General features: G+C 35.3%; 1 long non-coding RNA gene across 6 annotated transcripts; it reads right to left on the bottom strand.

Moving 5' to 3' along the window:
• Positions 1-1,265: 1,265 nt before the first annotated feature.
• On the bottom strand, positions 1,266-19,261 carry LOC114735282 (uncharacterized). 6 transcript variants are annotated; one of them, XR_003739250.1, is made up of 4 exons: positions 13,135-13,620; positions 2,253-2,352; positions 1,627-1,896; positions 1,266-1,465 (listed from the first exon to the last, which is right to left on the bottom strand). It is a non-coding gene; the product is annotated as an uncharacterized LOC114735282 (long non-coding RNA). The 6 variants fall into 6 exon arrangements; XR_003739254.1 differs by adding an exon at positions 19,250-19,261 and having other exon boundaries at positions 1,282-1,896; positions 13,135-13,324; XR_003739253.1 differs by having other exon boundaries at positions 1,282-1,896; positions 13,135-13,224; positions 13,382-13,620.
• Positions 19,262-27,599: the final 8,338 nt, after the last annotated feature.

The following is a 27,599-nucleotide window of genomic DNA, read 5'->3' on the forward strand; positions in this document are numbered from 1 at the left end:
CACATTTAACTCTAAGCCTATAACATGATATTTTTCAAATAAAATTCTTCCAAACCAATGGTAGTTAACTATTTTCGAAAGTTATTGTGGATCCACAATTCACAAACACAAGCAAACCCCTAGAGACCTCTAGCCTTCTACCAGCATGCAATCTAGCAACAAAAGTAAATAAGGCAATCAATCTTAGATAAATTAGAGTATGCAAAAAGAGTTATATGTGGCAATATATAAATATTCATCACATGACGAAAAAGAGACTATACAAGATAAACTTGATAGCTAAGCCTCCGCCACCTTCCCTGACGGACCAGTCCTAGAGCTATTACCTAAAAATGTTACACCACAGGGTGAGACAAAAGCCTCAATAACTAACAATCCCACTCATCAGGCATACAAGTGCTTGGGAGGTGTCAGGTGGAACAATTATAAGAATCATAACTTCACAATTGTCACATGGTTTTATATATATATATATATATATATATCAAAATATAATATCTCACTCTCAATTCCATCTTATTTCCTCACACCTTATTTCCTCTGACTGAACCTATGGGCTAGTACTGACCTATGTGACTGATAGCTCAACATAATAAGCACTACAAAAAAAGAGCTATTAGCGACGGAAATTCCGTCGCTAAATCGATTTACGATGGAATTTAGAGATGGAATTCCGTCGGTAAAGTATTAGCGACGGAATTAGCGACAGAAAATGTTCTGCCACAAACAGCCTCGTCACTAATTGGTTTGCGACGGACGGATTTGCAACGGATTTTCCGTCGCTAATTTTGTGACGGATTTAGGACGGATTTTCGGTCTCAAATTAGCGACGGAATTTTCCATCACTAAATGCGGTACTTTGCAACGGAATATTCCGTCGCCAATTCCGTGGCAAATAAAGTACGATTAGCAATGGAATATTCTGTCGCTAAATATTGCATTTAGCGACGGAATTTCCATCCCTAAATACTGTATTTAGCGACGGAATTTCCGTCGCTAATTCTACAATATTTGCCACGAAATTGGGGACGGAATATTCCGTCGCAAAGTACCGCATTTAGCAACAAAAAATTCTGTCACTAACTTGCTATATTTTGTGACGGAATTTTTCATCGCTAACTCACACACATTTGTGATGGAATTTGTGACGGAAATTCCTTGCAAATCAGTCACAAATTTTTTTTCTTCAATTTTTATGCTTATTTTTTTGATTTGCAACAAAATTTTGTCAATTATTTTTTTAAATAGGTTTTTTTAATAAATTGTTTAGAAAGAAATAAATTTCATGATAATAAGTAAAGTTTTTAAACTGCAAATAGTTCAATTTTTTTTATAAGAAACAATTTGGAATTTAAAAATAATCCCATACAATAAAATGTCATAAATTTAAGAACATTAAGGTTAATTGTGCAGGTGATGGAGTACTCCATTACCCTCTACCACGCTTTAGTCGACGACTTGCCATCTGCATATTCAAAATTAAATAAATGAATAAAAACTAAATCAATAAGAACTAAATCTTCTTTAGAAATTAACAAAATTATAATCTAATCTAAATGAAAAATAAATAAGAAGTTAATGCAATCAATCAAACTGAAAACTAAATAACAAATGCAATGTCACAACCATAATTTATGCATCATCTTCATCTTCATCTTCATCTTCATCTTCATCTTCATCCATATGAGAATCTTCCTCACCATCTTCTGTTTCTTCATCATCTTGAAGTTCCTCTTCTTCTTGTAACCCATTTAGTACACGAAGTTTTGGCAATAAGGTGATTGCATTGCATAAGTAAGAAAGTCCTCTACACCTTGCACAAATTCTATTGTAACCCATTTAGTACATGGATCTATTCTATTGTACATCCATCTCCGATTTTCTGGGCCTTCCATTCTAAGAAAGAGGTGTGCAATAATAATATGTAAGAATTGGAGAAGACAAGTAATATATATGGCAAACAAATACACACACACATATGTGAATAAGCAAAGTTAAATGTCAACATTTGTATATGAAGAAACTAACAAGTTTTATTTAAGGACAACTCCTACCAAAGACAAGACTTGCTAAACAATCATTAAGAGATAGCTTTGAAGTACAAAAAAAAAACTGAAAAATATTCTGAAAAATGTAAGAGATAGGAATGTATTGAGACTACCTACCAACAAAAATCAAACAACATATATCAAGCCAGATAAAAAAAAAAACAAAACATTATACGTCAACCCAACTAACAGTTAAATGGTCACCTTACTTGAATAGTTCTACAACTTGTGTTTGGGTTGCCACTAGACCTCTAGCTAACTCTATCAAAGAAGCTACTGTATCTCAAATTATTATAATCCAACCCTGCACACACAATCAGCTCAACAAATTAAAACCAGAAGAAAAAAAAAGCATTCACCAAGCAACCAAGCATTTCAATAATTGGTAACTCTATACATAGACAATATATACGTACATCATGTAACGTCCTGAGTTTTATCGGGTTTTAATAGCCTTTTTTTGGTTGATTTTAAGGATAGATTAGTGATTTAACCTTGATCTTGGTGATTGGCTTGGGATTGAGGTATGTTGGAGGAATAGGTGAACAATCCCTCTCAGGGTTTGTTCGTCGCGGTGAAGTTTTACTTCACCACGGTGAACCGGGAGTTCCAAGGGGGGAGTGTCTTTTTCGGGAAGGTTTGGCCGCGGCGAAATTAGAGGGACGCCGCGGTGAAGTTGTTCAGGTGAGCGAGGTTTTCCTCTCGGAAGGTCTCACCGCGGCGAAGTTAGGGCATGTCGCGGCGAAGGTTTTCTGGGCAAGCGAGAGTTTTCTCTCGGGAAGCTTTCACCGCGGCGAAGATTGGAGTTCACAGTGGCGAAATCAGGTTTTCAGGTGAGTAATCCCTCTCGAGATTAGTTCGCCGCGGCGAAGCTTTGGGTTCATCGCGGCGAAATGGGTCGAATCTATATAGTCGCTGGAGGGGTCAGATGTGCGAAAATTAGAAAATCTGAAGGAAGAGAGAGAGGCTCTGCTAGGGTTTCAAATTTTTGGCTTGGAGGGGGCATTTCTAAGGATCCATTACCTCAAGTAAGTGATTTTAACCTCTAATCTACTTTCTTGCTTGGAATTTCTGAGGATTTATGGTGAAACCCTAGAGTTTTCTAGGTTGTTATGGAATTAAGGTTTTTGACCGATTGTTTTGAGTTTAATCGATTGCTTTGGGTTAGTCTAAGTATTTAATCGGTGTAGTTTTCTTGGATTTGAAGAACTTGGAGGTTTTGAAGTTAGGGTTTATGAGATTGGGAGGTTTGTGATTGAGGATGACAATGTGGAGGTTGATTTTGAGTTTTGTGATTTGGGTTATGTTAAGGAGGGTTAAATTGGATGTTTAATCCATTTAGAATGTTGTTAAGACTTCAATTGTTCAAATGGGATGTTTGGGTATTGAATTCCTATAGTGGGTCCTCAAGGTTGAGTTTTAATTGATGTTTGGAAAGGAATTAAGGTTTTGATGGATTTTTATGACCTTGGAGTGTTGCCTTGATGGTTATACCGTTTTTAGTTGGGTAGAGTTGTGGTTGGAGCTAGGAATTTTGTGTCCCCAAGTGTTGTTTTGGCCACATCATTAGTTGAAAGATAATACATGTTGGTTGTGTGCTTGTGTAGACCGGTTGTGAGCCTTGTTGGTGCACGGGGTCGTGTCGTTGGTTTGTTATTCCTTGCTCAGGTGAGAGGTAACCACTTTCCAATCCTTTGTACATGCTTTTGTGGTATTGTGAGTGGATTTATGTTTTGTGCACCGAGTAACAACTATGTTCAAAGTTTATGTTGTATATTGAAAAGGAAAACCGTCTTGTGGGGTTTAAATTGATATTGATTGAATATGGAACTTGTGAAAAATAGGCCACTGAAAGAAGTTAGTTGTGAAATGATCATTTACTCTTTGATTACGATTTGAGCATGATGCATGAATTGCGAATTGGTGAGAGTTTTGATTGTTACTACCACGTGGTAAGGCCTCCATTAATGCATGATGGTTGGCTCTTTACATTCCCCATAGTGAGGGATAGGCCGGGTTCGGCTCTTGAAAATCCCCCAAAGTGAGGGATATGGTTGATGGGATTGCATCATTGCACTTGCATGACTGGTTGTGGCTATCATTTATCATATTACTTGTGAACTGCCCCACTTGACACCTCACGAGCACCTATTTAGTAGTACCTTGAATTGGAAAGGTTGGTTACTGGGACGTTTGTCTCACCCCGTGGTTTACAATGTTTTCAGGTGAAGATTCTAGGCGTGTGCCATCGGGAAGAGACGTAGAGGCTTGAGCTTGGTTAGCTTTAGGCCTCTAGCCCTTGTATATGTATGGCTAGTATATATTGCCACATTTAGGACCCCTTTTAAAATATTTTGATTACCCGGCCTTATTGTAAACTGGAGGGAATGTTATCTCCTTACTTTGGTTGGCCATAGGCCATTTCCAGTGTCTTATGAAACTCTGATTTATTTTGTTGGAAACCATTTGGATAGGCTGATGTGATGTCTTTTGTTACCCGGGCCGGAGGCTCGGAGCCCTAGTGGATGTAAGTGAACGATTTTAGTTGCATGCAATAGAGTTTGAGTTTGAAACGAGTTTAAATGTTAACTTCAAAAATTATGCAAATTTCTTTCTACTATGGTAGTTTGTTGTAACAGCTTTCCTTTTCTACCATAGTAGTGATTTTATGACGAGTTTATACTTATTTGGAGTTAAGGGTTTTACAAATTGGTACTCAGAGCCAGTTTGTTTTTTTTGAAATTGTTTCTTTTCCTAGTGGCAATATACATACTTCATACATACCTTCCCTGTTTGTTTTGTGTTCCTTTCTTTTCTTTACTAATGAGGGTTTCCATCCTTAGTTGGGGAGAGGAAGGATGGTACAGACACGTCAGACAGATCCAGTTGGTAACGGACTGCCTCAAGAGAATGAGGCCTTTCTGAGACAAATAAGGGAGATGATGACAGCAGTGGTAGATGAAAGATTGAGAAAGTTTGAAGAAGACTTCACGAGGAAGCATCAAGAGTCGGTCAATTAAGAGGACCGAGAGAACGAGGTGACTATGGAGGCACAAGGAGAAGGAGAAAGGGGGTTTAGAGGTGGTGATCGAGCTAGAGACTTACCTCAGAGGGAGGAGTATCGAGGAGTTAGCCAGGGAGGAGATACTTCAGAGGGAGTGATTTACCCTCCGCTACTGAATGACATCACCAAGGTATGGAGAGAGGTGCATCGTCATGATCCTCCACAGTTTAAGGGAAGTTTGGAACCGTCAGATACAGAGAAGTGGATTGAGCGGATGGAGACAATCTTTACTGCTGTTCCTTGTCTTTCCCCGCTCAAGGTACAAGTGGCGGTCACTTATCTTGTGGAGCAAGGAAGACATTGGTGGGATAGTGCAAGACCTTCTGATATATCTCAGTTAGACTACGATACCTTCAAGCAGATGTTCTATGATCATTTCTTTCTGAAGGAGTTGCGAATGGAAAAGCAATTCCTGTTCTACTCCTTGAAGCAGGGAGAGATGCATGAGGATCAGTTTATCACAAGGTTTATAGACTTGGTAAAGTATATGCCCAGGCAGACAGAAGATCATTCATTCTGGCTAGCTCAACAGTTGATGAATCGTGCAAGGCCAGAGTTGAAACAGCAATTGGCCCTGTTAGAGGTCAATACTTTTGAGGAGATGTGTGTGAAGCTGCGGGTAGCAGCTAGAAGGACAAGAGAGGTGGTAGAGGCAAGGAGGGCTGAAAACCAAGCTCGAGCAGCCTGTTAGCCTGGTCCTACAAGAGGAGTGGGGAAAAGAAGTTAGTACAGCTCTGGGAGCTCAGGTAGCTCAGGGAGAAACAGGAATCAAGAGCAGAATCAGAGGTCGAACGCTTAGAGGGGCTTTATGCAGAGGCGCCAGAATCCAAACAATCAAACTAGCAGAGGACAGGGCTCCCGTCGAGATTCATTAATGACCACCCCGAGTGTTACTGGACCGTGGCCCAGATGTGGGGGTAGGCATGCGGGGCAATGATGGGAGTGCTTTCGATGCCACCGGTGGGGACATATTGCCAGAAACTGTCCAGAGAGTCAACCAACACCTCAAGCTGGTCGTTCTACTGTTCCGGGATGTGTCTATGCCATGACAAATGAGGAGGCTTCTGCATCTCCAAACTTGATTCGAGGTAACATTCTACTTGAGGGGCATGTTATTTCTGCTTTATTTGACTCAGGTGCTACGCACTCCTTTATTTCTGTGGACTATGCTCAGAAGTTGAGCTTGCCTGTGGTTGAGCTACCATATGATTTGAGAGTGTCTACTCCTGCGAGAGTCACTGTCGTAACTGGAAGAGCGTGTCTAGAGCTTGCACTTTAGTTTGAGAATCGAGATTCTACAATAGATTTGTTTTGTCTACCTCTGAAAGGTATCGATGTGATTATTGGCATGAACTGGTTGATGGCCAATGGTGCAATCCTTGATTGTAAAAGGAGGTTGGTGACGATTCCGGTAGGTGCCTTATGTGTTGAAATGTTAGGTGGTCCAGTTTTGTTGTCAGCTGCTCAAGTAGAGAAGGTGGTGAGGAAGGGGTGCCAGGCCTTCATTGTCTTCTTTTCAATTAGTGAGGATGAGGCAGGAGGAATTGAACAGATAGCTGTGGTGAGGGACTACCCTGAGGTGTTTTTAAACGAGGTTGCAGGACTACCTCCAGAGTGGGAAGTAGAGTTCTCCATAGAATTGGTTCCGGGAACCACCCCAGTCTCAAAGGCTCCCTATAGAATGTCTCCTTCAGAATTGGTAGAATTGAAAAAGCAGCTAGAAGAATTGTTAGAAAAGGGACTTATCCGACCAAGTGTGTCACCGTGGGGATCGCCGGTTTTGTTTGTGAGGAAGAAAGATAGTAGCTTGAGGCTGTGTATCGACTATCGACAATTAAACAAGGTCACAATCAAGAACAAGTACCTATTGCCTAGAATTGATGACTTATTTGACCAATTAGTCAGAGCGTCAGTTTTCTCTAAGATTGATCCGAGATCAGGATACCATCAGTTGAGGGTACGAGCAGAGGACATTTCAAAAACGGCCTTTTGAACTTGTTATGGACACTATGAGTTTTTGGTGATGCCTTTTGGACTGACAAATGCTCCAGCTGTCTTTATGGACTACATGAATTGGATCTTCCGACCTTATTTGGACAGATTTGTGGTAGTGTTCATCGATGACATTCTGATTTATTCTAGAAGTGAGGAAGAACATTGAGAGCATCTTCACATTACACTACGGATTTTAAGGGACCACCAGTTGTATGCTAAGCTGTCAAAGTGTGAGTTTTGGCTAAAAGAAGTGAAGTTCTTGGGTCATGTGGTGTCAGCTCAGGGAGTAGCAGTGGATCCTAACAAGGTGGACGCAGTACTTAAGTGGGAAGTCCCCAGATCGGTAACTGAGGTGTGGAGTTTTGTGGGATTAGCTGGCTACTATCGGAGATTCATCCAAGGCTTTTCTCAGATTGTAATGCCATTGACTAAGTTAACCAAGAAGGATCAATCGTTTGTTTGGACGGAGAAATGTGAATCAGCGTTCCAAGAGCTAAAGACCAGGTTGACTACAGTTCCGGTACTTACACTTTCGATCCCTGGGGTACCGTATGTTCTTTACACCGATGCATCACTAAAGGCTTTGGGTTGTGTGCTAATGCAGAACAATAAGGTAGTGGCATACGCTTCCAGGCAGCTGAGGCCACATGAAGAAAACTACCCAACCCATGACTTAGAGCTAGCGGCAGTAGTTTTTGCACTAAAGATCTGGAGGCATTATCTGTATGGCTCCCAATTCGAAGTCTTCAGTGACCATAAAAGTTTGAAATACTTGGTGGATCAGAAAGAGTTGAACAACCGACAGCGTCGTTGGATGGAGTTCCTGAAGGACTATGACTTTGAGATTAAATATCATCCTGGAAAAGCTAATGTGGTAGCGGATGCTCTGAGTAGAAAAGCAGTGCATGTGTTCTGTATGAGCTTAAAGGAACAATTCTTGCTCGAGGAGTTATTAGAGATTCCAATTGTACCGTCGGGGCAGGCTACTCTGTGTGCAGTGCTCGGAGATTATGAATTTTATCAGGATTTACGAGTGGCTCAATGGGAAGATGAATAGTTGGCAAGGATTCGGGTAGAATTAGAGGATGGCCCAGTGCAGGACTATGAATTTGGAGATATGGGCATCCTGAAGTATAAGAACCGGATTTGTGTTCCCTAGGATGAGGAGATTAAAAGAACTATCCTAGAGGAGGCTCATCGAAGCCGTTACGCCATCCACCCCGGTGCAACCAAGATGTACCATGACCTAAAGCAGCAGTATTGGTGGCCCAACATGAAGAAGGAAGTGACTGACTTCGTACTTCGATGTTTGACTTGTCAGAAAGTTAAGATAGAGCATCAACAACCTGGAGGTTTGTTGCAAGGGCTAGAAATCCCTCAGTGGAAGTGGGACAGCATCTCCATGGACTTCATTGTGAGTTTACCGAGGACACCCGAAGGTTATGACGCTATTTGGGTAGTAGTGGACAGATTGACAAAATCTGCTCACTTTTTACCCTACAAAGTCAATTATACCTTGGAGAGAATGGCCAAGTTGTACATGGATGAAATCGTCAGGCTTCATGGGGTTCCATCGAGTATAGTCTCGGACCAAGATCCACGCTTTACTTCTAACTTTTAGAAAGCGGTGAATGCGGCTTTGGGTAATAAGTTGAAGTTCAGCACGGCATATCACCCACAGACCGATGGACAGACCGAGCGGACAATTCAGACGCTAGAGGATATGTTGAGAGCTTGTGCCATTAAATTCAAGGGGAGTTGGATTGATCACCTACCTTTGGCTGAATTTGCTTATAATAATAGCTACCATGCCAGCATCCAGATGGCCCCTTATGAAACACTTTACGGTTGGAAGTGTCGATCGCCTCTTTGTTGGACAGAACTGAGTGAAAGAACGGTTTTAGGACCAGACTTGGTAGATGCCACCACAAAGAAGATTGAGGTCATCAAGCAGAAGTTGCTGACAGCTCAGAGCCGGCAAAAGAGTTATGCTGATAGGAGGAGGAAACCATTAGAATTTTGTGAGGGTGACCATGTGTTTTTTAGGGTCACGCCGACTACTGGTATTGGGAGGTCCATTAAAGCGAAGAAGTTATCTCCTAGATTTCTTGGACCCTTTGAAATTCTGGAGAGGATTGGAGAAGTAGCCTATCGAGTTGCTTTGCCACCGCACCTGTCTAATGTACATGATGTGTTTCATGTGTCCCAACTAAAGAAGTACCACCCTGATCCGTCTCACATCGTAGAGCCTGAGGAGGTGGAGCTGGATGACAATCTAACTTACCAGGCTGAACCGGAAAGAATCCTTGATATGAAGGACAAACAGTTGAGGAATAAGACCATTCGACTGGTGAAAGTTTTCTGGAAGGGCATGAGTCCGGGTGATGCCACCTGGGAGACAGAGGAAAGGATGCGACGCGATTACCCTCGTTTATTTTCTTAGTAAGTGTTTTGTGTTTGTTTGTGTGGTGTATTGTGATTGCTTGAATTTTGGGGACAAAAATCCTTGTTGGGGAGAATTGTAACGTCCTGAGTTTTATCGGGTTTTAATAGCCTCTTTTTGGTTGATTTTAAGGATAGATTAGTGATTTAACCTTGTTCTTGGTGTTTGGCTTAGGATTGAGGTATGTTGGAGGAATAGGTGAACAATCCCTCTCAGGGTTTGTTCGCCGCGGCGAATCGGGAGTTCCAAGGGGGGAGTGTCTTTTTCGGGAAGGTTTGGCCGCGGTGAAATCAGAGGGACGCCGCGGCGAAGTTGTTCAGGTGAGCGAGGTTTCCCTCATGGGAAGGTCTCGTTGCGGCAAAGTTAGGGCATGCCGCGGCGAAGGTTTTCTGGGCGAGCAAGAGTTTCCTCTCGGGAAGCTTTCACCGCAGCGAAGTCAGGTTTTCAGGCGAGTAATCCCTCTCGGGATTAGTTCACCACGGCGAAGCTTTGGGTTCGCCGCGGCGAAAGGGGTCGAATCTATATAGTCGCTGGAGGGGTCAGATGTGCGTAAATTAGAAAATCTGAAGGAAGAGAGAGAGGCTCTGCTAGGGTTTTGAATTTTTGGCTTGGAGGGGGCATTTCTAAGGATCCATTACCTCAAGTAAGTGATTTTAACCTCTAATCTACTTTGTTTCTTAGAATTTCTGAGGATTTATGGTGAAACCCTAGAGTTTTCTAGGTTGTTATGGAATTAAGGTTTTTGACCGATTGTTTTGAGTTTAATCGATTGCTTTTGGTTAGTCTAAGTATTTAATCGATGTAGTTTTCTTGGATTTGAAGAACTTGGAGTTTTTGAAGTTAGGGTTTATGAGATTGGGAGGTTTGTGATTGAGGATGACAATGTGGAGGTTGATTTTGAGTTTTATGATTTGGGTTATGTTAAGGAGGGTTAAATTGGATGTTTAATCCGTTTAGAATGTTGTTAAGACTTCAATTGTTCAAATGGGATGTTTGGGTGTTGAATTCCTATAGTGGGTCCTTGAGGTTATGAGTTTTAATTGATGTTTGGAAAGGAATTAAGGTTTTAATGGATTTTTATGACCTTGGAGTGTTGCCTTGATGGTTATACCGTTTTTAGTTGGGTAGAGTTGTGGTTAGAGCTAGGAATTTTGTGTCCCCAAGTGTTGTTTTGGCCACATCATTAGTTGAAAGCTAATACATGTTGGTTGTGTGCTTGTGTAGACCGGTTGTGAGCCTTGTTGGTGCACGGGGCCGTGTCGTTGGTTTGTTATTCCTTGCTCAGGTGAGAGGTAACCACTTTCCAATCCTTTGTACATGCTTTTGTGGTATTGTAAGTGGATTTATGTTTTGTGCACCGAGTAACAACTGTGTTCAAAGTGTATGTTGTATATTGAAAAGGAAAACCGTCTTGTGGGGTTTAAATTGATATTGATTGAATCTGGAACTTGTGAAAAATAGGCCACTGAAAGAAGTTAGTTGTGAAATGATCATTTACTCTTTGATTACGGTTTGAGCATGATGCATGAATTGCGAATTGGTGAGAGTTTTGATTGTTACTACCACGTGATAAGGCCTCCATTAATGCATGATGGTTTACGTCCCCCATAGTGAGGGATAGGCCTTTTGGCTCCTTACGTCTCCCATAGTGAGGGATAGGCCGGGTTCGGCTCTTGAAAATCCCCCAAAGTGAGGGATATGGTTGATGGGATTGCATCATTGCACTTGCATGACTGGTTGTGGCTATCATTTATCATATTACTTGTGAACTGCCCCACTTGACACCTCACGAGCACCTATTTAGTAGTACCTTGAATTGGAAATGTTGGTTACTGGGACGTTTGTCTCACCCCGTGGTTTACAATGTTTTCAGGTGAAGATTCTAGGCGTGTGCCATCGGGAAGAGACGTAGAGGCTTGAGCTTGGTTAGCTTTAGGCCTCTAGCCCTTGTATATGTATGGCTAGTATATATTGCCACATTTAGGACCCCTTTTAAAATATTTTGATTACCCGGCCTTATTGTAAACTGGAGGGAATGTTATCTCCTTACTTTGGTTGGCCATAGGCCATTTCCAGTGTCTTATGAAACTCTGATTTATTTTGTTGGAAACCATTTGGATGGGCTGATGTGATGTCTTTTGTTACCCGGGCCGGAGGCTCGGAGGCCCAGTGGATGTAAATGAACGATTTTAGTTGCATGCAACGGAGTTTGAGTTTGAATCGAGTTTAAATGTTAATTTCAAAAATTATGCAAATTTCTTTCTACTATGGTAGTTTGTTGTAACAGCTTTCCTTTTCTACCATAGTAGTGATTTTATGACGAGTTTATACCTGTTTGGAGGTTAAGGGTTTTACACATAAGTCCCTTAATATTCTAAGCAACCAAGCATCTCATGTAATGACAGATTTTACATGTATTTGCCCAATTATGGCATTGCAAAAGTGATGTAAATCTGCATAATAGTTATGGAATGCTCAATCAGTAGGAAACTGTTTTGCTGTTTCAAGTAATAATGCTCATAATGTTTGAGGCTGAAATTATAGGCATTTTGGATCAGATGTTTGCGATCTTTTTAAGTTGTAATCTGCTGAGGGATTAACATCTCAGCTCTTATTTATTTCCTTTGGAATGATCAATGCATATAGTTGGGGCTAGGCCTGTAGTAATAACTCAAAATCAGATTCTAATCTGATAAGATCTTTGACCATCCTAATGAAATGACATCCTAACAATATAAAATTAATAATACAATCAGGAAAAAATTAGAAATCATTAAAGCTAATAAACCATAATAAATTAAAGAGCTAAAGTTTTATTGTTGAAATTGCGTGCATATTGAAAGAATTTTGTAAAAGTATAAGTTTAGTATTGGAATTCAATTGATACATATTAGTATCGATATACTGGTCCCCATGAGGTTCTCAATGAAGATTCCCCTGCTACAAGTATTTTTAATTTCTTTTAAATCATGATGAGTCTGATACATCATCTGCTTGCTAGATCAATAGTATTCCAGTATGTTTTGGCCATATCCAGGCAATACTCTTCATTTATATTTTACACTGACAGGCTCATCATAAGTTACCAAATGCCTTGAAGCATTGCAACTATCAGAGTGAAATCTATATCAGCTTTACATGAGGGGGAATTTTTTTAGTTAGGTAATTGAATCTATAATGCAAATAAACAAACTAGGATGCTTTACACATGATTAACTTGCAACATTCTCATGTCATGAGTTTTATGTCAAGAGCAACCAAATGCTTGTGCCATCACCATTACACAACACTCATCCACCGACTATGATGAACGTAATATGGAAGCAACAACACAATCAGATGTTTGTACTTTGATAGCTCGAAGAATGAGCTTTCTTAGATAGAAGCCAATTCCAACAATACAACAATAAATATAAAACGAATAACCAAAAAAAGCAAATGAAAGCAAAAAGGCCCAATTTACAGAAGTTACGAATAAGGGTTGGGAATTATAGATGTTTGTATACAATAATACATATAAAACTCCAATAAAAAAGCATATATATCAAAGACCAGTATACATTAAAGCTTGCCTAAATGTGTACCTCATTTTCCATCTCCCAGAATGAATTGCAGAGAATCCAATCAACCAAATGAAGTGCTAATCCTCTGCAATGTCACTAGTCAAGGCAGTACTAAAAGGCAATCACTTAGTACCAATAGAAATATTTTCAACAAAACTAGAAGGGAGATGTGAACCTTGAAATAAAAAGTAACCCACAAATAAAATGACATCTAAAAGGGAATCTGAACCAGAAGATGAAAACAAGAAATAGAATGCCAAGAAGCTACCCAGTGACGAATCTGAACGCTGACGATGAAAATAGAGGAGGCCGATAGAATGGAATAGAATCTAAACTTTGAAGAGGAGACCGAAGAATGTGAACGGACACAACAACGTGAACGGGAGGCCGACACTCTGAGTCTCAAAACCTGCACATTCAGGCGCGATTTGATCTGAGGAGGAGAAATGGAAGAAGAGTAGGAGTGGAGGATTGGAGGCGCCTTTACTGGACTGGCAGATGATGGTGAAGGGGTTTCATCAGAGAAATAAACCCTTAGGCGTTGAGGAAACCCTTAGAAGTGGTCTGGCTCCTCCTCTTGCGATTCTTGTAATTTTTCAAAAGAAGGAAATTAGAAAAAAAATCCTAAAGAGAGCAAATTTGTGATATTTGTGGAGAGAAAATGAATTTTGCCTTTGCAAACGGAGGGAGGGAACATGTGAATATTTTGGAGGGGCAAGATTTTTCACACACATATAGATATAAAATCTAATTAAATGTTTCTTTAGTAAAAAATTATAAAATAAAATTGTTATTATAGAAAATATACTTAGCATTAAAATGATAAATTAATTATTAAAATTATTCCTTTTAATTATAATACCTCTCTCTCACATATATTATCTCACTTTTAATTATATCACATCTCTCTCACACACACTCTATCTTTCAGTACCTTCCCTCTCAACTTTCCCTCCTTTTTTTTACCAACAATTTTTGCCATCTAAGTATGTAATTAGAGAAAATTAATACATACCTCAAAACCTAAATAGTAATAATAATATAGAAATACTGTCCAATAATGTTAAACTAATATCATACATATATATATAGTGATATAAATATAAGATATATCAAGAAATAAGCATTAAAAAGAATATAATAATGTTAAAATAAAAAACATAAATATAAGACACTTCAATAATAAAGATTTAAACCGCAGTTTATTCGAAATATTTTTATCAAATTTAATACAAATATATTTGAAATCTTTGATAATAAAATATAGATATATTTAAATATGAGATTTACAAATTAAATTTAATCCACAGGATTATAATGATAGGGGCAGAATCTCTAACTTATATGTTACCTGGATGAAATTTTTTTTTTAAGTAAAGTTGTCAAGCTTTTTATAATATTCTAATCAAATATTTTTAGATCTAATAAGATTTTTCTTATTATAGTCTTAGATCTACTCTATAATCTCTAATTTTCTTTTCTAATTATCATTTCTCAATTTCTGGATGACTAAAAAGAAATTCAAAATATTTATAATTATTGTTTTAGAAATTCAAGATATTGATTCTCTTTTTATACTTTACCATCCCCTTGTTTATCTTAGATATTCTTACATATAATTTCATTATCAAATGAGCATTTACTATTACTCCAAGTCACAAATGAGAATTAGGATACACACACACACTATAGATTAGTTGAGTACCTCAGTCAAATAATGAAGCTAACCCAACATACTCGCTTTTGGATCTAAACTAACCTTGCCAAAACTTCTGTTGAACTTTCTTTTTTTCGAACAGATCAAGTATACGCAAATTGAGCTAAATTGACCTCGTTATTAGGTTTTCAGCTTAACTCTATAGTTTATGGCGCCCTTATTATTCATTCAATGAAAATAAGTCAATAAATAATATTTCAATATGTTGTTAAATAAGTTATCAATTAGGTAAAAGTTCAACATGTCTTTACGCTTTCCACATATCTCATCATATCTAAAGAAACTTTTCACATATCTTATCATATCTAAAGACACTTATTTGACACTAATGTTGAAAGAAAGAGCAGCAATCTGACAAAAAAATTAATCATACTGTAACAAGAAAATAAAATCATATTACGAATTATATTCAGATTTTTAATTTAAGTTCACAAGCTCAAAAAAATATAATCAATTTCAAAAAAGTGCCTAATAAGGATATCAATTTTCTTCTATTTCCCAATAGAAAATATGTATAAATAATTAAACTATTATATTTTATATATATAGATATATAAATTGTTAAAATACATGTCTAAATAATTACACTATTATATTATATAAATTTTTCAAATTTTATAATCATAATGTAGAATTTTGTGAATTTCATGTTAGCGATGGATTTTGTGACAGAATTTTGCGACGGAAACAAATTCTGTCAGAAAATCTGTCACAAAATAGGAGTAGAAATTAGCGATGGAAATATTCCGTCGCAAAATTCCGTCGCTAAGCCTATTTATTGACGGAATTTGCGACGGAACTATTCCGTCACTAAAGTCCGTTAGAAATCCATCCCAAATCCGTCAAAAAAATTACCGACGGAATTTTCGTCAAAATTCCATTAGAAATTAGCGCCGGAAAATATTCCGTTGGAAATTAGCAACGGAATTTTTTTCCGTCGCTAATAGACTTTTTTTTTTGTAGTGAAGCACACTGGTCAAGTGATGTGAACAGGCCAAAATCCACAGAGTACAAGACCGGACTATGGGTTCCCCCTTTGGTCTACTAACGGGGTGTCATGTGCCTTACAACACACGAAAGGGCGAAGGGATCAACCAGTATGCATTTGGCATCCTACCACCATATTACCTCTATAATATATACAAAATTTACCCCCTTATTTCCTCTATAATATGTCTCCCATCAATCAACATTCACCATCCTCTCTCGTATTTATACTCATAAAATTTATAAAATAATTAGTTACCAATAACATAATAACTTTTACATTTACCAAAATCAAAATTTCTAAATTTCAATAATTAACATCAATTCTCAAAACTATTTCTTAATAAATTTGTGTCCCATATAACAACTTTATAGATTCATAATTTCATAACTATTTTTTAATAACATGAAGCATCTCAAGATAATTTCAACAATAATACATTTCATTGTTCAAATCATATCCCAAGGGCATTTCAAGAATCTCATGTAATTCGAAATCACTCACAAACATTATACAAGCATACATAACAAGTGGAAAGTGGTTACCTTTCACCAAGGCTATAAAAAGGATTGCCACGAAGTCAACCATGTGCTCAAACCAATAACCGAATAATTAATCTACACAATTAATATAACCACATATTATCATAATCTAATTAATTAAGCTTATATGTATTAGTTAAATTTCTAATTTAATTTAATTTAACTTCTATTCTAAATTCTCACAACTCTCATAACCCAAAATTAAGTATTTTAGAACTAACTTAAATTTTTCTAACAAGCCAAATTATTCATTTATATCCTCCAAATTATTTACTTTAATAAAAAGAATTTTTCAAAATTTTCAAATATGAAATTATTATATTTTAAATTCTAAAAATCCCATTTGAAGTTTAAACCTCAAAACCAAGCCATCAAAAATTTAATAGCATCTCAAAAATTTATAAATAAATAATCTAATTAAAATTTTAATGGTATAAGTATCAGTTTTTTTTACAAATAATAAACTTTTAGCTAAAATAATTATTTTAAAATATCCAGTCACCTAATAAATAAAACTAAACTGATTAAATCTCAATAATATGTCAAACAACCCAAATAAATTATTTAACTTAATTTTGATGATATAAATACGATATATCTCATAAATAACAGATTTTTCAACTAAAAATTAATTTTTAAATATAAAACCAACAAATGGACAAATCTAAACCGGTAGAAATGATCTGCTATAATAGATCTACAATACTGTGGTTAAAAGTTATCAAAACTCAACACTTGCTCCAAACTCTTGATCTAAAAATTTTCTCTAAGCAACACAAAATTATTATCATTAGATAGATCCAACTAAGTAGAACAACTTTCATGAAGGAAGTTTTGTAATTAGGAGTAGTTTTACTTACCAAAGTGATCTATAATGATGGAGAAAGAAGTGAGAGAGAGAGATCGACGCTGCGAAAGAACATGGAGGGAGAGAGAGAAAACAAAAGAAAATGATGAGGGCGATGGTAAAAAAAAAGAAAAAAGCCCAGGGTAAGTTGAAGTTAAAGGCCCTATTTAAAATGGAGAAAATAATAGTTTGGAACCTCATTTTTTCCAATTTTTGAATATTTAAATCCTTGGAATAAAATTAAGAAGTTACATTTTTGACATAGGGAAGGGTTGTCAGATGTACAGAGTAGAGGTGTGGATATTATCATTGGCATGATGAGGAAATGGGGGAGAGGCCAATTGGGATTATTAATGAGCTTCTTGCGTATTTGGAAAGGTTCATTGTATGTTGACAATGTAAGGAAGAGAAGAGGAGATGATGAGCTTGAAGTAGAGATAGTTGTAATACAAAATAAGATGAGGAAGACTAAATGAAGAATGAGGACGGCGATAGGTGCATTGGTGGCTTCTTGGGTGTTTTTTTAATGAATCATATGTGTAGTCAGATGATATTAGAAGTAGAAATTACTATTTTGGTATTAAAAGCATAATTATATGTATTTTGTTGGAAGTCCATCGACCTTTGTGGACATTTGGGAATATCGTCATATAGGAGTTACGAATGTTGTAACCTCAGTGTGTCAAAATTTATGTTACTCTATTTTGAAGGACAAAATTTTGTGCTAATTGTCTGATTGTGTGTAAAAGTTTGGATTTTGTGCAAAATAAAGTGTTGGATTTTGCATAATATGTAAAGAAGAATGTATCCGAAGATGAAGACACTTGAAGCATAAAGGGGACCATTGATATAATTGTGAAATAGGAAAGAAAGTGTAATAGAAAAGAAGAAATAGTTGGTAAGGAAAGATAGTAATATATTTGATAAGTTTAGAAAGTTTCATGAAGTACATCACAGATGAACATCACATTTGCAATAGAGCAACATTTCAAAATATCACTTTGATCAATCTCAAAGTGATAAATATTAACATATTCATGTGTCCAAGGCTAAAAGATGTAAAATATGACAACCATCATTCCAAATTATCATAAGGATCCAATCAAAAGGTGGACTATTACAAAAAATTAACCTAACTACAAAAGATGCAAAATATGACAATCATCCTAGAGCCTAATTGCCTAAGTCCTAAAGTTGTTGAGTCTTCCTCTTCTTACATTGGCCTTCCTTTTAGCTAGTTCAAGCTATAGGAGACTTGTTTCCTTCAACAAGAAGCTTTGAATTTGTCATCACAAGTTGTCCACTCGACATCAGCCTTCAAGGAGAATATGGTAGATCAAAAGCTGTTGAAACTATAGCTCCATCATCATCATATTAGATTTTTCAAGATACCTGTTATGAGGTGAAGGTTGTCTAAGGTTGGATCTCCATATTTGCCTCGGGTTAGGGATAAGGAATCTAGTCTCCACATTAGCATGTTACTGCATATAATTCTCTATTTTGCTCTCAATGATAAACCTCTATTTTGCCTTGTTATTTTATATCTTTTTAGGGGTCTTTTGTCAACTAAAATGAGCTTAATTTGCATTTATTATTACTATTTTCAATTAATGAATGGTTTTATTAAAATAAAGTAGGAAGGGGAAATTTTGTCCAATTTTTATCTTTAGTCTTAAATAATTGAACTTGGAACTTTATGGTATTATCTCATTATTTTGTAGGTCTCTAGAGAAGAATTGATTTTGGATTATTATATTATATTGGAAAGGAATTAAAAAAAGTTGACAAAAAAAAAAAAAGCCAAGGAAAGCTAAGCTAACCATTTTTGGGGGGAATGAATTTTAGTGCGTTTGCTTGGACGAATAGGAGGATTCAATCATGCTAGAGGAGAGTGGCCGCGAGGGGCATCAACCTTCGACCTCTTCTTCAATAAAAAGCCAATGAACACAAGACCAAAAGGCATCAATCTTCAAACCTATCTATTCCACCTCCCTGAATTTTTCAACTTCATATTTCTTCTCCTCCATTAAAATGTTCCTTACCCCATCACCATCAACATAACCGTCCTCCATAGCTGCTGAATCTTTGGGACGAGTTGTGACTGGGTTCAGAGCTATGAGAGGCTAAGTTCACTATGCCCTTTGGGATTGAATATAATGGCTGGAGCTTGGGAGTTACAAAGGGGAGTTTAATTCTAGTCCTTAGTCTAGACTATTTAATTCATGATTTCTGGTTTAAAGTTTGTTATATTTGGTTTAGAACTAGGAATTGTTAGTTGTAATTTTTGGTTTGAATTGGAATTGTTGAGATTTGGATTGGTAATTGTAAGTTTGAGTAGTTAGTTTATAAATATATTCATGTTTATGCCTTTGTTAATTCAATGTCAGTATGATTTTTATGCAAGTTGCGTAGAGATTATGCTTGGAGTAATTTTAACAAGTAATTAATATTCTATTTAAGCATTAAATTAAAAGGAATAATTTTTCTAAACCAATCCTAATCACTTGAGTAATTTGATATCACCAAACAAGTTAGGATAGTCAATAGGTCATTTTCAAAGAGTATCTCATCACTGATTCCTTAAAATCCAAATTTGCATTTTTCATTCTGTCTTTTTGTAAAAATACCCAAAAAAAAGTTTAGATTTATTTCTTTATTTTCATAATTAGTTAAAATCTCTTTTCAAACCCCTCTCTTTTCAAAGAGTATCTCATCACTGATTCCTTAAGAACTTTGCCCCAGTATTCTGCTACACTTACCTGGGAGCAATTTAAGACCACTTTTCTTGAGAAATTCTTTCCTACATCTCGGTCTTCCAAGTTTAAGAAAGCTATCTTCAGAGCACAACAAGATAAAGGGGAATCATTCTATGAATATTGGACTAGGTTCTTAACCATGATGTCTCATTGTCCTAATCATCAATTACCTTAGTCACGATTGGTTTAGTACTTCTACAAAGGTCTCTTGCCATACAACTAAAGCATTGTTAACACTGCTACTAATGGTTTAATTCTTGATCTTACTCTACAAGGTGCTTAGGACCTCTTTGAGAAGACTGCTACAAATGACTAACAATGTAGCACTAGAGATAGACAATATGTTAGAGAAGTAGCTTCATCCTCTTCTGATGATGAGCTTAAGTAGTTTATAGAGAAGATTGATAGGACACTAGAGAAACTAGAGAATGAAAGGGGCCCTAAATGATGTAATGTAATAAGAACCTCCCAAGCATTAGTGGCTCGTAGTTGTGATTACTATGGTTCTCCTATGCCATAAGTAGTGCATGTCCTTTAAGATATGAAGAAGTTTCTGCTATGTTTTAGGGACGCCCTATGAACTAAAATTGGAATCCTTATTCCAACACGCACAATGAAGGGTGGAGACAGAACTGTAACTTCAGTTAGATAGATAATGATAACAGAGGGCTAAACTAATTTCAAGAGGGAACTATGGACTTGATGCTTCTTCAAGCCACTTTCAATAACCTTCAAGGATGGTCATTCTACCCTAGAATAATTCACTTCCTCAACCAAAGAGTGATAAAACCAACCAACTATTGAAGAGTATAGTTGCCTAACTTAGCAATATGGATAACTGATTGAAAGACGATAAAGCCTTGCATGATATAGCTAATTCTCATCCATTACCACAATTCTACAAAGGATGCAAGGTGATAATGCAACCATTTATAAGAAGTTGGAAGAGCTAGAATTGAAGAATAACACTATGACATCTTATTTGACTCAAGTGGCTAATACTATTAGTGATCTATAAGCTAGGGGAAGAGGCATACCCTCTACTACATTTATCAATCCCAAGGCCCTTAATGCCATTACTCTGAGAAGTAGAAAGAAAGTATGCTTCACTAAAGAGGATGAACCGACTGTGGATAAAGAGATAGAAGCTGAATCTGCTCTATGTTCTATTAAACTAAGCAAGAAATATGAGAGCTCTAAAGAAAGAGCACTAGTGGCTAACCTTAAAGAGCCTACTGAAGGGCAAGAAGGGAAAAAAAAACCAACTTGAAGTGGCTCCAAATGACAAGTGCATAACATTAAAGCAAAGTGAATCAAGCCGACAAGGATTTATCATAAAGGTAAAGAGGTAAAAGTCAGCAACATTCCTTTCCCTTAATTTTTCTTAGTTCACCAAAAAAAAATGCATAATGAGCAACATGATAATAAATTGGTTGAGATGTTTACCAAATTAGACATTAACATTCCTTTGCTTCAATTGATTAACAAAGTGCCTCAATATGCTAAAGTTTTGCAAGATTTGTTCACTAATAAGAGAAAGTTTAAGCCACATGATAAGGTTTAGTTAAGTTTGAATGAAACAACCTTCTATTTATCACTTTTACTACACATATGAAACCATTATAATTCAAGCAAAGTGTGAAATAAGCTGGTAGATTTAAAAACTTGCATTTAATTTTTTTGGTTACTATCTACTTGTAAATTCTAGATTTTTGGTTCAACTTTAAAAATTCATAAGTAATTATAAAAAAATCATATTGAGTGGTGTAAGTTTTCATTCAAATTCTCTTAAAATATATATATATAAATCTAGACTTAACTCTTGTTAATTCGTATAGTTAATTTGTGAAAATTTACAATTTATTTGATACTTTTTAGTTTCTCTGTCTTAATTTTGAATAATCATAACTCTTAGCACACATATCTATTTTAAGTGATCTACCACTTGTTTTAAAGCTCAAGATATGTGCTTTAAGTATTCCAAATTTCACAGGTAGATCCCATCATTTGGCTCACTTCTACTATGTCACAATTTCATGGCTCACTTGGAGATAATTTATCCCCCTTAATTGCATTAATAGTTCATATTCATTTCTTGCATATTTTATAATCATGCCAAAATTGCATAATTCATTCTCATCATCATCATATTTAATCTTACATTTTAACATCGCATAACATCGACAGGCTTGTTCATATATACATTAACATAAGGGAGAAATTTTACATTATAAAACATAAACACAATTCTCCCATTTCTTCTCATCTTTCTTTAACTTTCATCAATGCATTCTTCTTCTATAAGCATAATACCTAGGGTGGGATTTGGGAGAATCTGAGTAACAAAGATTACCCAATATGCATGCAAGACAAATACCAAGTGGATGACATACTTGGTCTCATGCTTTCATGCATTTATGCTTATAAAACGACATGCTTTAATTCTCAATGTTTCATTCATATATAGCCATGAAACATATAAAAAATAGAGCAACATTCAGTCTTTCATATTCTAAATTATCATCAAGTAATATCAATACTCAAGCATACATATCAAGTACATAATAAGTTTAAGTTCACTATCTTGTGTCTTTAAACTTTCTCTTTGCTCTCTCTTGCTCTCTTTGCCTCTAACTATTTAGGTTGCTTGCTTAACCTTTGCATTTCTATTCCTTAATGTCTCATAGCCCTAAATACATTAGCATACAATGTCATTTATTTATTAGAGACATGATCACCATCAATATCAATACTTTACTCTCTTTAAATCATATTGACTTCTAACTTTTGAGCTTGATAATCAGTCTAAAATTAATTTCATGTGCTATTTCCTCACAGTTTTACATGAAGAATCTATTTCCAAGCTCAAAATTAAACAAAATCCAACTCATTTCTCATGAACAAACCTTGGCCAAACACATCAGGTTTTAGGGTTCAAAATTCTATTTCCACTTATAATACTTCCAAACTTGCTTTCTCACCTTTAACCCACATAATTTTTTATTCTAAACATATTGGAAGTATCAAAATCATCAAAATCCAACCCTATCAAAAACCATAAGTCTAGCTAAAATTCACACAAAGTTAAGGGAAGTTAGATTCATTTAATTTTCATCACAAAACACTTGATTCTTGTTGTCTTCTAATCTTTAATCCTTAGTTTTACTTCAATCAATTCTTTCCTCTACAAATCAAAGTTTGGACAGCATCTCATCATGGGTTCTTATCCTCTCTAAATTCAACGAAAATCTTTAGCTAAGCCTAGAAAGAAGTAGGAAAGCGTTGATTACAACAAAAACAATGATCATATCTTATGTTGGAGCTTGGACTTGCATAGAAGCACTTGTTCTTTCTCTTCTCCTTCTTTCCTCCATGAGGTTTGGTCCCTACCTCCCCTTTCCTCTCTTGACCAAAAATATTGCAATGAATGGGAGGGAATGATGTGTGTGATACACTATTTAGAAGTAGGTCTTTGAAATTGATCAAAATTACAAGGGTTGTGTGGATCACAATCTAACCATTCATTTTAACTCTCTTTTAAGTATACAAATCCTATCACTTCATGCTTGATCTCTCGCCATATGTGCTTGATCTTCCACTTCTATTCCAAACCTTTCATTAAGTGTAAAAATCTCTTGCCTCTTAGCTTATTACTTGCCATGTGTACTAATTACAAATAACATTTAATTCTTCGTCCAACTAAGAAATCATCTATTCCCTTCCATGTCCCTTCATCAATTTGGCAATAAAATAAGGAGGAAAAATGAATGGGAATTCGAGCATAACCAAACCCTTAACCATTCCTCCACGTATCTTGTCATTTTATACTGTATCGAGTACTTTTTTAGGTCTTAACTTACCCAGTACCACTTGGACATGTTCTGACACCTTTTCCTCATCACAAATAAGTCCACATTGCATTATATAAATTGTATAAAAAGGGAGTGGTGCTCTTCTCTTTATTCTTTCATTAAAACATTTAATAATATTTATTTTAGAGTAAACTTGACTAAATTCTTTTCATCAATCATGACTTCAAGAATCTGTTTCTGGGTACCAATACTGTCTTTTCATTATAGAAAATTTCTCTAATTTGTCTTAAGTCAAGAGTCAACCTCTAGAAGGTTTATTTTGACTTCCTCCAGATAGTGCATAATTAGAATTTAAATTCTATTAAAACCATTCTCTTTGCTTTTTGGGGATAAAATTATTTTTAAAACTTGTAATAATTTCTCAAGTATTATTCCCAATTTTCTCTAATTATCTTAGGCCTTCTCATATTTTAAATAATTTAATTTTGGCTAGTATATCATAATTAGCTAAAACCCTAGGAATTTTATCAACTGCTCAGGGGTATTTTCATCATTTTTAACCCCATGTTGGCCTCAAAACCTCATTTTCCATTTTTTGAAATTTTTTTAGAATTTTGGGTGTATTGTCTGTAACATCCTGAATATTACTTTAATAAAAAAATATTATTATTTCAAAAAAAGAGAGAGAAAGTATAAAAATATATTAATTAAATAATATAAAACAATAGTATTTTATTATATAAAAAAAAAACACAAACATTCAGCTTTTCTACCGAATTCAATGGAAAAGTTGAGTATGTTAAAGGTGAAGAAGAAATTGGAGGGGGGTGGTGCAATAGTAAGGAAGAAAAATGGGGAAGGTATTAATGAAAGAAGAAGGAAAAAAAATAAGGGAGCAGTTGAAGGTTGCGGATAAAAAGAGAGCAGGAGGTAAAGGAAAAAAAAAAGGGAGAACGAGAGGAAGAGAAAGAACAAGAGAGTGAGCGAAAAGTTTTGTAAGTATGTGTTGTCTGAAGAGTAAGACAAGCATTTGGGGATCATTTAGGTACATAAAAGTACTTTTTATTAAATTTTTTATGAATATTTTCTATATGTTTAGAATTTTATATTAGTAGTATCACTATAATGTTTAGAGAAAATTTTGTGATTTGGTATGGAATAAGTATTGGGTTTTGACAATAGATGACCATAAAACTTTAGAGGTAAATGAGTATATAATTTTAATCCGTTTAGATTTGTCTATTTGTTACTTTTGGTTTTAAAATTAAATTTATTTTGTCATTTTTGATATATATCATATTTATACCTATTAAAGTTAAATTAAATAATTTATTTGGGTTGTTTGATATATTATTGAAATTTTATTCAGTTTATATTTATTCATTGATTGTTTTAAAATTTTTTAAACTAAGATTTTAGCTGAAAAATGTATTATTCAAGATATATAGAATGTTTTTACGGATTAAATTTAAGTTAAATATCTTATTTGGGTTATTTAATATATGATTGAGATTTTAATCGATTTAAAATATGAAACAGGTTAAGAATATATTATTAGAAAAATTTTGAAGCTGGAAACTTAAATTATATATTGAGAATTTTACAACGTTAGATAAAAACAGTTTACATATGTATATATATAATTTAAATGAGTTATTTGGGTAGAGAAAAATTGTTATTTGAAATAAGAATTTTTGGGCGGTAAATATATGTATATATATTAATAATAATAAATTTTATATAATTTAAGTTATTTATTTGTGTGTATATTAACTTGTATTTACATTATTTGTAGATTATTTTGTAGAGTTTGTAAATAATGCTCTTTTTCCTCGAGCTTGTGAGGTTTTTTACCGATTAAATTTAAGTTAAATATCTTATTTGGGTTATTTAATATATGATTGAGATTTTAATCATTTTAAAATATGAAATAGGTTAAGGATATGTTATTAGAAAAATTTTGAAGCTGGAAACTTAAATTATAAATTGAGAATTTTACATTGTTAGATAAAAACAGTTTACATATGTATATATATAATTTAAATGAGTTATTTGGGTAGAGAAAAGTTATTATTTGAAACAAGAATTTTCGGGCGGTAAATATATGTATATATATTAATAATAATAAATTTTATATAATTTAAGTTATTTATTTGTATGTATATTAACTTGTATTTACATTATTTGTAGATTATTTTGTAGAGTTTGTAAATTATTCTCTTTTTCCTCGAGCGTGTGAGGTTAAGCTTAGAGTAGAGGTGACTAGGGTTAATTTATTTTATATATATGATTTGGATTGTAAGGTGTTTACTATGCTTTTATTTTCTCAAATTAATTTGTGAAAGTATGTCTGTGAGTAAAATATATATTTTTTTTATATGACAAATTTTGGTGGAATGGGAAATATGTCGATTTAATTATGCATGAGTTGTAGTTTATTGGGAATTATGTTTTTTTGTGGTGCCGAATTTGATATGTAATATTATGTTATTAAATGAAATGAAAATATGTTGTACTTTGTTTGGAATTATATCATCTTACTTCGAAGAACTATGATATTTTAATTTATATTGTGACTATGCATAGCGTTCATATGTAGAGGTTGGGATTTTGTTATGTGGAGGATAATTGTTCTTAAAGCCCACGCGACATGCTTACACTATTGATCATAGTGTTTGGCCTTTTTGTCAGACCCTTGTAGTTCTTCCTTTTTCTTGGCCTGAAATTGACAACAAACTCTTGGGTAGACACCTCTTTCATCATAGTCCATTCTTGGGCTGTGTAGGTGTAAGAGGGGGCCCAGTGCTTAATGTAAGTGGGGTGACCTTTGGCTAGGTTACTTAGTATAGAAAGTTCAGGTCCTTGTCAATGAGTCAGAGGAAGATTATGGTGATAGGAGGGCATGTTTCATTGTGTTGTTGCATATATATAATTTTGCATGAATTGTGTTGTGGATGGTGAGATATACTCCTTTCATGTGATTGTATCTATTAAAGTATTATTTATTACTTAAATTATATTTAAGCACTACTTCACCAACTTGTCATCCTACTAGTATATGTCATAAATTAATACTTGGTTACTAGAACTTTATGTCTTACCCCGTTGTTCATCAATATTTTTCAAGAGAGCTATCTAGTTTGGTTCAGTGTGAAGGGAAGCAACCAGAGGCATAAGCGAGCATAGCCTAGTAGTCCTCTTTTGGTTTGGGCATGTAATGTTATGTATATTACTATCTTATGGCCCATGATTTTGTTGACATATACTTTTTTTTGTTTGGTTGTTGGATGACTATATTTGATGGAGTGCTGTTAGAATGGCTAGAAGCTATAAAACTCTTATGTATGTGTTACTCTTATGTGTATGACTTGTGGGCTGGGTTGAGCACCATGTGTTTCTTGTGTCCTAAGTCTTTATGGGCTGAATGTTTATGTTGGACTTGTGGCCGGTTACTATGCCCTGAGTCCTTATTGTACGTGTTGTTAAACTCATGAGTGTTGTATGCATCTTGAGTCTCTTGGGATGTTTTCGGAATAAGACAAACTCTTTATAACCATAGTATTATTTTAACGCTCTAACTCAATTCTTTTTCTACCATGGTTATCATCTTAAAAATGGTCTATAATTATACATTAAGAAGAGGTCTTTTCACTTTCCATCATTGCCCTTTGCTAGCCCGAAACTTTTTGAATTTATGATTAGGTCCCTACTCGAGTTTAGCCTTAGGAATCATCTTACTGAGGTTCCCAGCGCAATCTTTGATCCTTAATCATCCCTATTTCCCATATTCAAGCCCTCAAGACTTCATTGGAGTCTCTAACTTG

This window comes from Neltuma alba, unplaced genomic scaffold, assembly GCF_004799145.2.
Source record: "Neltuma alba isolate B1F8T4 unplaced genomic scaffold, ASM479914v2 tig00013198_pilon, whole genome shotgun sequence".
NCBI classification, from domain to species: Eukaryota; Viridiplantae; Streptophyta; class Magnoliopsida; order Fabales; family Fabaceae; genus Neltuma; species Neltuma alba.